This window comes from Harpia harpyja, chromosome 3 (genome assembly GCF_026419915.1).
Source record: "Harpia harpyja isolate bHarHar1 chromosome 3, bHarHar1 primary haplotype, whole genome shotgun sequence".
In the NCBI taxonomy this organism is placed as follows: Eukaryota; Metazoa; Chordata; class Aves; order Accipitriformes; family Accipitridae; genus Harpia; species Harpia harpyja.
The window spans coordinates 40,662,494-40,676,322 of record NC_068942.1 but is presented as its reverse complement, the minus strand read 5'-3'; positions in this window follow the sequence as shown (position 1 = coordinate 40,676,322).

Below are 13,829 nucleotides of genomic sequence, written 5' to 3'. Positions count from 1 at the left end.
GACAACTTTTTATTCCATGAAACATTGTCTTTTTAACTGTATTCCTATTGTTAATTAATAAAAGGTAATACAATTTTCCCATTATTTTGCTCAAGATTGTAATCAGGATCTAGCATATTATTTGGTTCCCCTTTTACCCTTTTTAAACATCAAGAAAACAGTCAGTTTCTTCTCATACTGAGATGCTTTCAGCATTCCGAGACATTCTAAAGTGAGTGTTATGGCAGAGGTACCACCAGTGAGTTTAAGGACTTTTAGGTTCAAGCTGTCTAGAGCTCTTAATTTTTAAATTGTTTATGCCTGAGGAGGTAGTGTGGAGGTAGTGCTCTTGCATTCTTATATGGCACACATGTACTGTGTCTTTTTTTTCCCCTCATAAATACAGAATCTACTCTTAATGGAACAATTTACCTTTTCAGCATCATTATTGACAACTTTATGATTTCTGTTTAGTAAATGTCCATGTCTTTAGTCCCTCTTGTACTATGTGCTACCTAATATTAAGCCACGTGCATTCAAATCTTGCAGGACTGAGGTAGCAGTGGTGTAATATAGAGTGTCAATGATTCATCTCTTCTTTTCTCTAATGCAGCCTGTCCTTCCTATGCAGATTTATAATCTCATAGCCACTTCCCTCATATCTCAAGGGTTTGGGAAAGGTGTGCACCCAGGAGCTAATTACAGAGACAGATACACCAGTTGCTGTTTCACTGGATATCTGTTAATAATTCAATACTTCTAACCTGGCTGAATGACCTCAGATTCTCTTTCTTCTCTGTATTAGAGAACATCTGTTCACTTCTTTTATTTCTGTACTGTCGTTATTTTATTGCTCATCTATACCCTTGTGGTTATCTGATATATATCACTGTTATATGAGAGTAAAAACATCAACCATGACTTCTTAAAATCAGTTGAGGAAGTTTTGTGCATACATCAGTAAAGAAAAGGGTAAGGGGTTAATAAAACTTGTTGGTAGATTTGACACATAATGCTTACAGCTGTTACATATGTGATCAAATAGATATTGGAATTGTGTCACAGCCACTGAAGTGCACCAAAACACCAAGTGTCTGATCACTACAAGCTGTGTGAGATGGAAATGGATGTTAACTCTTGACTGATGTGAAGAGGATGAATGTTGAATTCTGCTCTGCAGCATGCCACCAAAAAAGCTTTAAAGTGACTGGGAATGGTTAGACAGCACCTGCTATACTTCGTGACAGCAATGTTGCAAAAATGATAGAGTTTACATGGAAGCAGCTGAATTAGCAGAAAGACCTTAAAAGGAAGAGACAACAACGCAGTGCGTGTTAACATCTAAGCATGTTCATTCTTAGGTTACCATAATTGAAATTGCATAATGAAGGAGTTCAGACAACATAGGAGGGCTTTGATGTGACTGATTAAAGAAAAAAATTAAGTGATCTTTTTATTATTTTTCACAAAACCTGTGGAATGGGGTAATTTTGAAATTAGCAGAAAGCATTGAATGGATGATAGGGTATTAACTGTTTATTTCTTCATGAAGATGGATTCTTTAAGCATTGACAATAGCAAAATAGGATTGTGACCAAACTGAGGAAAGAAAGCTTTAGAGGCTAATTGATAAGAGTTTGTGTATGGGTAGAAATCACATAGCAATAAACACTTAAAACCTGTGTTACAGATACTGTAGCAGCATCTACGCTTCAGAAAATGAACATAATGTTGCTAAAGTACTTGCTAATAGAGATTGTAACTTTTCTTGGAGACATGCTTGAAAATAGATAAGTTATTAAATAATGAAGGGGTTAACACAGGTTTGAACGTGGTGGTTGAAAGGGATTAGGCTGTTGCCTTGCTCCAAAAGCATCATGTAATGAGGAGTGCCCCATCCTCTCCTTCCCCACCCCCAGGCCTGCCTCCCCCTCCCAAAATAAATCTGTGTCTGAATGATGGAAACAAGGAGTTTAAATAGAAGTCTTGGAAATATGTTTATTTCCAGCAGTACCCATTTCTGGAGAAAATGGCAGCATAAGAAACACAAAATGATCTAATATAGAAGTTTAAGAGAGTTTTTTATACAACTGGCCAAACTTCTAAGCATAAAAATGTAATGTGCCTAGCACTATTAAGTTGCTGAATATTTAATGACAATGTACATATGATTGTGTGAAAACATAATACAGCATGCAATCAGAAATCTCATATCTTCAGCTTCAGTGCCCAAGTTATTACTGAGAGAAAGACAGAAACTTCTAACTTTTGCCAGTGGAGCTGTTGCCATTGTAAGTAAATATCAAGGTTAAGAAATATGTAGACAATTTGGGGAGATACATTAAATTCCTAGCAGTGTTAGCCCATAGTGGGTGTTAGTCTACTTGAAATAAACAGGAAAGATTTCTTTTAGTAGCTGTTATTCCAGTTTATTTGCAACTGAATTGGAATAACTCCTATCCAAATGCATCTGGGTAAACTTTAATTTTCATAAATTAAATGACACTCACACTGAAAAAGTTGAGGCCAAAATTTATTCTCACGTAATTCAGATGAGGCTTTGTCTACTTCCCTCATTTTCTCAGGTGCAGTGATAGGACAGTGTTTAAGAGGTTTGTGAACATGCATGTGGGTTTTGGGGGGGTGTTTTGTTTATTTTCAGAGTTGCTAGTAGACAGTATGAGTTTGGGTGAGGAATGGAAAACAATGGTTCAGCTGTGAGTTACAGCTGTGAAGATTCTGGGAGCCTTTTAAATGAAGTTGGTACTGTCTATACTGTCCAAACATTACCGCAAAGAAAGGAGGAAAGGAGCATCCTTGACATTGTCTGCTGTTCACCCCAGCTCAGTAATGTTTTTGCAACATTCACTGCTGCTGGTTGCACCATTGGCTCTTTTGATAGTGTCGTTGTCATTGGGGTTCTCTGTGGTGACACAGGCCAAATTTTGAAAGGCAAATGCCAAAGTACTGTGGTTTTGTTGTTTTTAAATGCATTAAAAAACTCTAAGGTAGCCAAAAGCATGCATCTTACAAAAGAATTAGACCACACAGGCTATTTCTGGGATGCAGAAGTCACTTACCTCTCCCTGGATTTCTGATGTAACAGGGTCCCTGAATCCGTGAGTAAGTGGAAGTCCATGCCAGTCCTGACGTTTTCAATTTATTTTTATTTTTAAGGGAAATAATATGGTTATTAGGAAGAGGGGCTCCTTCTCATGATTCACCTGTCCTATTGAGCAGAAAAATATCTCCAGTTCACTTTTGAGTGGCTGGGAAGTGAAGATACTTCTCCTTGGCTATATCAGTGTAACAGTTCAGTCCTGAAACACTGGAATTCATCCCAGCTAGGCTGTCCAGAGAGGATTCAATTCTGTCGCTAATCCATGACTGGCAGACATGCAATGAACTGCTGTCTAGAGGTACTTTTCTCTTCCCAGTGTCTATACAGGGAGCCCCTAGACAGACCATGTCTTTTGGACACCTCTCCATTTAGAGAAGAGTAATCTCATTTGACCACTAGTTTTTGTTTTGTTAACAAGCTACTGCATTGCTTGGTGCTCCAAGATGGCAAAGCAAAAAAACCCCCAAACCTAAGTGTCGTTCCCTCTTTCTTTAACCTTGAAGGAAGGAAACTTCCTTGTTCGTTACTCTACAGAATATGTAGAGTGTGGGCATGGTTGAAATGGTGGGAAATAATGCTGTTAATAGTTCCCTGCATGTAAATGAGAACTGGATAGGACTTTTTGAAACTAATAAGCTGGTGAATAAGCGTTATTCAGAACTAGTACTGTGAGTTACCAACCTGTTTCAATAATGACTTCTGTTAAACGTTCGGGGGTTTGTATGCAAGATCAGAAGTAAGACTAGTGGAGTAATAATAGTTTGTGTAACAACAATGTGATACAAGAAAGAAGCTTGCTGCACTCTCTTGAAACTTGTTTAAGGGTTTAAAGTCAGCCTGGAATGTCATGTCCCGCAACAGCTGCACCAAGACCACTGTGCTAGATCGGAACCAAGGAGCAGCTTCAGATCAAAAGAAAACAGCCATCACTTTCAATCTCTTGGTAGAGGATTGATGAAAAGCAATTCTGTCTGTGTTAACCTTGTGATTTGATTTGATTAGCTGATGCATTCATTTGATGATTTCAGAATTTGATTATTTAAGACATCACCATTAACCCATTTGATTTATTGATCCAAATTCTTTGTGACCTAGACTTGGCTATAGTTAGAATTTAATTTAGAGAATTTAAACCAGTTTTGGCCTAGTGATATCTTGGTTTGTTGTTAATATTTCCTTACTAATTTTTAGAAAGAAAATCTGTGCAGAGTGTATAGATCTGTGTTTTGTATATGCTTTGTTCTTTTAAACCCAGAAGCCCTGAGGGGAAAAAATGTAATTTAGCTTTGGTATTTGAAAGATATTTGGCTCTCTTTAAATTAAATCCTTTGTTCCCACGTATTGCACAATACTTCAAGCAGCAGCGAATACCCTGTAAGTTGCAGTTTGCTCATTATAAGATCCAAAATTAACTAATAACAGGTAATTATCCACAAAGTGCTAGTCACTCATTTCGGCAAATCTCTTCAATACATCAGTTCACACACATAAAACCAGGTCTTTACTGTACTGTGAACTGAGTTAGCAGAAATGTCCATATAAATAGCAAAAGAAGAAAACCTCTAAAAACCCCAAATTTAGTTCCACTGAAATCTCATAATATTGTTCAAAATGACTCATCAAACTCACATATTTGGAGACCTGGTTGGATGTCAAAAGCTTTTATATTTAACAAGCTTCTTCAGTGAAAGTCAGTTAATCCTGAAACGGTTGTAAGTGAATACAGTGTGCTAAGGAGCTAGAATACAGAGAAAGCTACAACATCAAACTGTGGGTGGGAATCTAGACTGGATTTCAGTAGAGAGGTGAAAGGCTCCTACAGATGAAGGTCTGTTCTGCAGGAAGCAGAAATGTGTGAAATATCTAAACACAACCCAGGAGGACACCTTGACCCTCTATTGCTTGAGAATGTGCAGAACACTGTTGAAAAACATTGCTGTGTCGCTGATGCTAAAGCAGCCTTACAGCCTGATTTCTTCATGGATTTTTCTCCGGTTTGGTGCTCACACCAGACTACTTGGACTTATGTAATGGTGGTGTAACCTGCCAAGGCAATGAGGAGTCAAGTATGTGACTTACTGACAGCGGATTCACTTGAGCAGCCAAGCATGCTGCAAACAACAGAGGACTATAGGACCAGTTGGGTTCCTTGGGTTATTGAGTACAGCCTGCCACAGTCCCAGGCAGCCCTGTCATGGAAATTTAGATGAGAAAGGACCACAAAACATTCACCCTGTGGTGGGAGTGCTGGAAACGCAAAAAAAGCAAGAGCTGACTGTGATGCTAAACTCTCAAACCTGTGGCAATGGAGCAGAGACATCTTACAGGCTTTCTGACCCAGGCCAAGTGTAGGAGCCAAGGATTAAGTCTGATCTCTTTTCCATGTGCCAGTTGCATCATTCCACCTGAAAAAGATAGTTGCCTCATTAAATGATGGCTTGGTTTGAACTGTATCACAAAGACTACTGCAGTATTGCAGGAGTATCAAACTAAAGTGAGTAACTGAACATATGCTTTGTCTAATGCTTGTGGGAACAGCAAAAAGTAATAGTGTAAGTCCTTTTCACTACCTTGATTTTTCTAAACATCTGAAATCAATTTTGGACAGCTTAAATAACAGTATCCCACACGCTAAGATTCTTCCTGTTTAATGGAATATGCTGAAAGGAAATTACTTTGCTTAATTTCTAAAATGCTGGTTTAAAATTTTCCAGGCAAGTTGTCCTATGTACCAGTCCTACCAGCAAGGAAATGAAGTACTAACAATGCAGCATGCCTGCTGCCCTGATTTTTTGAGGTAATAAAGAAATTGGGATCGTCCTTCCTTGCTCCTCTGTAACTCAGTTATTAGACTGATTTCTAAAGAAAGAGCAGAGTTAGGTTCTAACACCAGTAATGATATTTCTTATGGATGTCTCCACTAATGGTATAATGCAATGTAAAGGTAAGATGTGCTTTTAGGGTATTTGCTGATCCCCTTCATATGAGCTGCAAGTTCAATTGGATGTTCACTGACCCGCGTCTTTCCTTCCCAGTCTCAAATAGCCATATTACTGGGAATGGCAGAAGAAGCATGAGCAGAAGACACTTTATTCAGCCTTGGCTTGTGTGTTGAATGCAAAAGCCATCGAGACAGGTCATTTTCCACAAAGTCTTACAGACACCAATAGATTGTGACTTTCCCAGTTCTGTCTTAAAGGAAGGGGCCTCTCTTGTTTCTAGTCCATCTAACATTGGTGTGCAATTCATGAATGAAGCAGATGTGCAGAAAGCTCTCCATCATGGGCTCCAGGACCTTCTTTCATGGTCATTGCCTTTTCTCCTATGCTGATGCACAATAACAGAGCTCACAAACTGGGTAGGAGGGGGCATCTTTTTGAGAAGATACAGGATACAATGTTGACTCTATTTTTAATTTCTTTCTTTTGCAACACCTGCTACTTTCCCTGTCTTCTGGAAAAAAAACCCTAGCTAGATGAGAAATAAAGCTTTTAAGGTTTTCCTAGCTTGCTTGAGGGGTTTTGAGCCTAAGACATAACGCAATGGGTTTTCACACACACGCATGTTGGGAAAGGTAACTAAAGTCATTGTTGAGTGTATATAGATTGTAGAATGACTTTAAAACACGCTTAAGAAAAGGAAGAGAGAAACGCTATCAATTAAAAGCAGTATGGCTTCAGAGAGTGAGGGCAGAACAAGGGCTGCCCTTTTCAGGACAGGGAGAGAGTTTCTTGGCCTGTCAGACACGTGATGGACATTAGCAGCAGGAATTACAGACTGAAGAAAGAATCAAATTGTCTATTGAAGAAGGGGGTAAAAAGTATATCCTTTCCTTTAACAAAAATAACTGCATTTTTGCTCCAAGAAATCAAGCAAGTCAACTGGCTTTAGTGCTTTTTTATTATTATTCATGGCCTAAATCAAACTTTCACAACTGGGTGTAAAATTGGGAGACATTTTCTCACATGATCTAGGGGAGTGTATCCTGTATATTCCTTCTCCTTTCGTATTCCCGGCGGGAAAACGCGGGAGCATTTTCAGTACATAGTGTTGGGCAGATTCTGAATGTGTTTGGTCATGATTTCAGTCAAGAAGAGAAATGTGATTGGTACCTAGGACCACGGTACTTTGCATGCAGGTGATTTTTCCTAAGATTCCTGGTAATGATATATCCTTTTCTCAGAACTACGGTAAAGTATCCCAGGCAAGAGCAAGTCTGTCACACTTCAAAAGTTTGTATTGCCATCAAAACTCCTCTGCTCTCTTTCCCCCTGCACAGTTCTTCTGGACTGTGCTATTCATATTCCTGCTTCATTTCTTACATTTAGCAGTATCTGGGCAAGCTTTTGGCAAAGAGACTTTTTGGGGGGCATATACTATTTCATATAAGGAAATTTTGCAGTCTCTGGCCCTTTGAAAAGAGCAGGTAAGTTCTTTGGAGCAGACAAGAGCAAGAGGTAAGGAGAATATGCAGTAGAAAAAGAGTTATTCTCTCCCCCTTGTGTGTTTACAACTTCTAAAATGTGATTTTACAATATAAAAACTTATCTCACCTGTAAGGATACAAACTTTCTGAAATTCAGTCCTTTGATTACCCTTTGCCATTTCTATGTAGACTTTTGTCTGCTTTTTTCTGCTTTTGCTTATTTCCTTCAGAGAAGTAAGCTTTTTTTCCTTGTAGATTCAACAGTCTGCCTGTCAGGCACACTGGGGCCATGTGGCAGGTAGAATAGCCAGCAAGGGGGTGTGGGGATTACGCTAGGGTGGTATGAAAATGACTGAGGAGATCTGAAGCTGTTACCTGAACTCACAGCGAGACTTAAGTTGTAGTGACACATGTTTAAGGTCTAAGCTTCTGGTCACAAAAATGCCTTTTAGAGTTTTAAAACATGATCAGTAAGGCTTTCCTAACTCCAAAAAAAAGAATTGCATTGCCACAAGAAAAGTCAGCTTTATCAGTTATTGATTGCATGACTAAAATTAGTCTCTGCATAACTGCATAACTTTCTCTTTTGCACAAAGCAAATGTAATCAAGTCTCAGTCACTAATATACGCAGACACACACATATGTATATTTGCACGCATGCTCAGTGATACCTCTAGATAAAGGCTATAGTATTGTGTGAACTGAAGTATCAGTATATACTCAGATACTGCCTTCTTATGTGGAAGCCGACCATAATTATGGCATGGTATATTTTTCCTTTATTAGTGGGTTTAATAAAGAGTGGTGGGTGGGGCTTCTGAGCAAAATAATTCTGAGGAAGTCAGTATTTTATGGCAAAACACAAGTGCTGCTCCTCTAAAAAGGTGTAAGCCTTATACTCCCCTGCGCGGTTACCCCAAGATCTAGCTAAAGCCTTTGGCTGCTCCCGAATGGAACCTAAAAAAGTAGCTTTGCTACAATGTAGTAGTAAGTTTTGTTGAGTATACTTTACCACTAACAGTCATGTTATGTTCTGTAGTTTCCAGGAGATGCCATATCTAGTCTTCTGCTTGGTAAAGCAGGAATTGACAGCATAGCTTGTGAGAGCTGAATACTCACTTTGGGAGCCCAGTGATGTATTCTCAAAACAATACGGTTGATAGCTAATTTTTCCAAGTTCTTTAAAAAAAAAAAAAAAAAAAAAGCATTCTAGTATTTGAGTGCAATTCAGTTGTGTCTGTCTCTTCTCTCCCAGCATATGTGTTTATTCCTCTTCTCTCCATGCATCTTTATTTGCTGTGATGTTTCTTAATTGTCTCTTGTCTGAGAATGTGAGGTCTTCTGAGCTGGGATTCTGCCTTCCTCTATATTGGATAGGGTCTGGTCCTATTTATCTGTGTTATCTATGTGGAATGTATTATTGATCAGAGCTTCTGCCCATACCTAAACTGTTAATAATCAATGGAAGAGCTGAAAATGGGATCCAGTTCTTCAGGTCTTGAGGGTTTCTTTTCCCCTCCTGAATTTCATAAAAGATGTTTCACTCAGCTCTAAGAAACCACAGCCTCATATAGCTTAAAAAGAGGTGGCCAGCAGCCAACTTTCAAATAAACACTCTCTGCTCTTTCATTAAAAGAAAACATTATCATAATATTAAATTACAAGTCAAATGGTGAAGGTATCTTTCACTGTATACAAGATATTATCCTTTGAAGTCACAGAACCCAGAGTGATTTTCACATGAGGGTGACCAAGTAGGAAAAAGGGAAAAAGTAAATAAAACAGTAACATTGGTTGTTTTTCACATTCCTCTCCTGGTTATAGAAACACACGTGTTTGGATAACAAGTTTCTCGTTAACCACATCTTTTTCTTTCCCTGAACTTTAATGCCCCTTATTCTTTATTTGTTGTCTAGGATATGTTACCTTGCTGGTATGCCTCTCTATATTGATAAAAAAGGCTAACATTGCAGCTCTACCTTTGTGAAACATTTTGAAGTCAGATATTTTTTTCAAACTCTTGATGCTGTTGCGAGAAAGAGTAGGAAGCTTGCCAGTGAATCTAGCTGAGATAAAGGAGGAATTTCATGAAAGAGCTGATAAAAGGCCAATTTTCATCCTGGTCCTAGATAACAAGCCTGTTAGATGAAGAGACTACTAACAACTAATCCTACTGATTATTGCTATTTCACTTCTTTTTAAAACAATGCAAATAAAACTTCTCCCTCATAGACTAGCACACTAGCACTTTGTAGAATGCGGAACTGGATGGTCAAGGTGGGAAATCAGGAAAGTGACCAGCATGCGAATCTGCCTTGTTCTACATTTGCACCAACAACTATCTTTGGACTTTGTGATCACACAACTTCTTGTGCCCTGACCCCTTCCAGCTCAGCTGGGGGCTTGGGGTTTTCTTTGGCAGCTGCTGACTGGCCATCTCTATCACCATGTATCACAATGTATTTAGCATTCTAGATGCTACAAAGAAACCAAAAACTTTGTTTCCTCCTTGAGTTTAGTTTGGATTTTTTGGTTCTGAACTCTTAAGGATTCCAGACACTTGGTCTTCACACAAATTGTACAGCTGCCATCCATTAAAGTTTGCTATTAAGTGTCTCTTGGAAATTCTGATGTTCACTTCTGCTAGCTGTGTAACTGGGTGACATTCTTGGTAAAGTCTTGCTGTTCTGGTTTCCTAGCATGTTAGTGTTTTAAATACTTCCCAGTTCATTTGTCTTTAGGTGTAAAGACATCAAACATAGGCAGTAACAATTGCATTGTCCTCTCTTTTGTGAATCTGAATTGGTAAGTGATGAATGATATGTTGCAATAACTATCATGTCAAATTATTTGCTATTTGTCCAGCTCACTTACCTTGATATGTTTGAACTTCTTCAAATTAATTAAGCAAAATGAGAGCTGTAGCCATAACTATAGTAATCAAAATGCAGTTTACAGTGTTTTGCTATATTATTACTGTGAAACTCCACTTCAGAAGAAACGTTGATCGTAGTAGCTCAGTAATAATACATGTCATTTCTGAATGGATCTATACCAGCATCAGACCAAGGACAATCAGGAATATCATGGTTCTAGCAAATGTCTCTCATTCTACACTCTATGCTCCGTACATACTGCTGACGAAGCCTCTGGATTTTTTTTTTCCAACAAGAGTATTTGTGCTATGTTAAAACAAGAGATTTGAGCCTCATTCTTACACTTTCATACTCAGATCAGTACTTTAAATCACACATCGTGCTTCTGATACCAGACTGCATTTCAATACTAGGAGAACAATAACTGGGAGCTTTACCTGCTGCAAGAATTTTAGCCTTCTTTACAGAGGCTCTTTGTGTACCAGCACAAAATTAGTAGCCAGGTAACTTTAAGTGTCCTTATATAATTGATGGTTTAACAGCATTTTCCACAGTCTCCTAGGAAAAAAATCAAACAGCTGGTACCTATGCATCTTCCCTCCCTTATTAACTACTCTGCTCAAGTTGTATGTGGGTTGTTTGCTTGTTTCCTTTTTTTTTTTTTTAAGTTGTTTTGGGGGCAGGAGTGGTTTCTTGGGTTTGATTTATTTATTTATTTAATGGTGAATTTGCAATACCTGTGAGTTTTCTTTTTGATAGATTTATTTAGACTTTTCCTAATCCTTTGCTCTTCTTTGGGTTGAGATGAACATTTTATCTCTGGGGCAGTCTCAGATGTGATGAATAGAGGTAAGTAGAGGCAACTAACTAGCAGGCTCTTTCAGCCTTTTGTCTTTCCATAGGGGTGGTGTAACTTTCTTCTTCCCTCTTTGGTTTTCAGTAAAAGGAAGCTGAGAGCAGAGCCCATTTTAAAGAGAACAGGTAAAGACAAGGATAGCCTGATCTTAACAAAGCAGTCAATCATTAATAAGGGTGTTGAAAGAAAAGGAGCTAGAGGATGTTCACAGTGTTATATGTTTACTACTGATTCCTCAAGAAGGATTTTGTGATTTAGAAGAGAAAATACGGTGTGCCCAATAGCAGGAATTCACAAACAATGTTCTTAAAGATTGGTATGGTCAAATGACATTATGTGTATTAGACTGTCCTTTTTTGCTTAAACATGAATTTTTCAGCTTTAAACATGGCACCTGGTGCTTTCCCAAAGTGGTAGTTTCATTTTTTTTCTGCTACATTTGTCACTGCCACATCTTGGAAACAACTGTATATATTGAGCTTGTTGGTTTTTTATATCCTCTATTTAATTTAATATCTCAGTGTTTTCTCATTGTTACAAATGGATGTGGCAAAATATTTTTCTTGTTTCATTGCTGGGCAGACCGTTGTGCAAATGGCTTTGTGTGTATGAATATTACATTTGTGTGTGAGGGCACAGCGCACAACTGTGCATGCTCTCTTCAAGGCAAAACTGTATTGAGAAGCGCTTTGCATGCAGTTTGCATGGGGCTTTGAGTATTAGCATGGAAACCATCTGGGAGCATGCAAGTTTTTAGACATTTCTCTTCACAGAATTCACTGGTAGTCATGTGCTCTTCAGCAGAGAGTGGATTTTGGTAGGTTTTAATGAAACTAGGAGATGAGATTGTTTCTGATATGAAATTGCAGAAGGATGGAATTATCTGCCATGTATGGATTAGTTTCCAATCCCTCAATAGTCTCCTAACAGATTCATACAGAAGCTGAATGTTGGAGAAAAGCTTGTAGGATTTGATGGCCAAGAGTCCTGGAGAAGGAAATTAGCGTTGGCTGTGATAGTCCTTCCTTCTCTTTTAGGTGAACCGGGAGGGTTGATAAGACAACAGTAACCAAGTCTTTGCATCAAACTTTCCCTTCGTTTTGCTAAAAGCACCTTCCCTAAGAGGCTGATCCTATCATCTGTGGTGTTATACACAGTGACTCAGAGGGCTAAGAGCAGAGCAAAAATGGGAACTCTGCTCCTGGGCAGTGTCTCTGCTAGGCACAATGCTGTGGCATGAGTGCCTCTGTTCCTGTCTGGGAAGAGTTACCAGAGAAGGGTGTGTATCTAATAAAACTGCTTTTAATGATGCATGGAGCTTCCTTATAGCTGACGTATGCTGCTATGCAAGGGTTAAGTTCTCAAAGGGGAATCCTTAGATGATGAAGAGCTGTTGGCAGTGATCCTTGTGTCAAAAGTAGATCAAAGAAAAAAGAAGTGCAGGAAATGTGCCTTTGTGCTTGGATAGCCTCTGTGAGCAGAGCAGCCCCTGAGGGATTCTTGGAGCAGTGCATACATTTAGAGTATTCCTAAGGCTGTTCCTAGTAAAACAAGGATGGAAAGGAACATTAAGTAACCTCGAAGATCAAGGGAGCTCAAGGACAGCTTTAAGTCACTTTTGTCCTCTCCACTTAAGTTATGTTGTGTGAAATCAAGTAATTGAAAAGAATTTTCTTTCTACTCAATTGAATTCTACAGGATCAATTCCACATTCATTGTAATAATTCAATCAAAACCTGGATCTGAAAATTATATTTCTTTCACTTTCTTGCTGGCACACAATTTCTCTTTTGCTGCAAAGTGCTGCACTGCCGTGCCATGGAAGCTGAAGGGCAGGGACACAGAGCTCCTGCCACAGGCCACAAAATGCAGAGGCATCCTGAAGCTGGTAGCTGAACATCTCCTATAGGGCAGCTGTCTAGTAGCAATTATGTCTCCCATTTCTCTTTTGCATAATTTTATTGGTCACTCTGGGTAGTTCGCAGAGGGGTTTTTTGGCATCTTAGCATATGAGTTTGTTGAAAACTAAATATTCTGTCTCATGGGAGACCGATTTTGGAAATTGTTTCATTTATAGTCATGATGAAGACTCAAAATCTTAACATTCCCCCCCCCCCAAGTTGTTCCAAATTTATGCTTTGACTTAATCAAAATGAGTCATTCAGTATGGCAAACAGTCTGTTTTGAAAGCATTTAAGTGCTTCAGCTAGGTATTACACCTAATGGGATGTACCCATGGGATACACCTAATGCATTTTACTGCATTAATGTTACAAACTCTGAACTCAGAGCAGACTACAGAGTAAAGATGACATGTTTCAACCTTAAAATGCTATAATAGTTTCCATGTGAATATTTGGAAGATACTACTATTTCCCATTAAGTAATGGAACTGGCATTTTCATATAAAAACGTGCCATGAAAAAATAGTCACTGCTTAGCATTTTATGGTCATCAGCAGAGAGTGAGGCTACAGGTAGTCTTTTGAGGCAGCCCTTCCCTTCTGCTTTCTAACTCTCTGCATCTACAGGCTTTATATCTTCCTTCACCTTCTCTTGTGACTAATTATG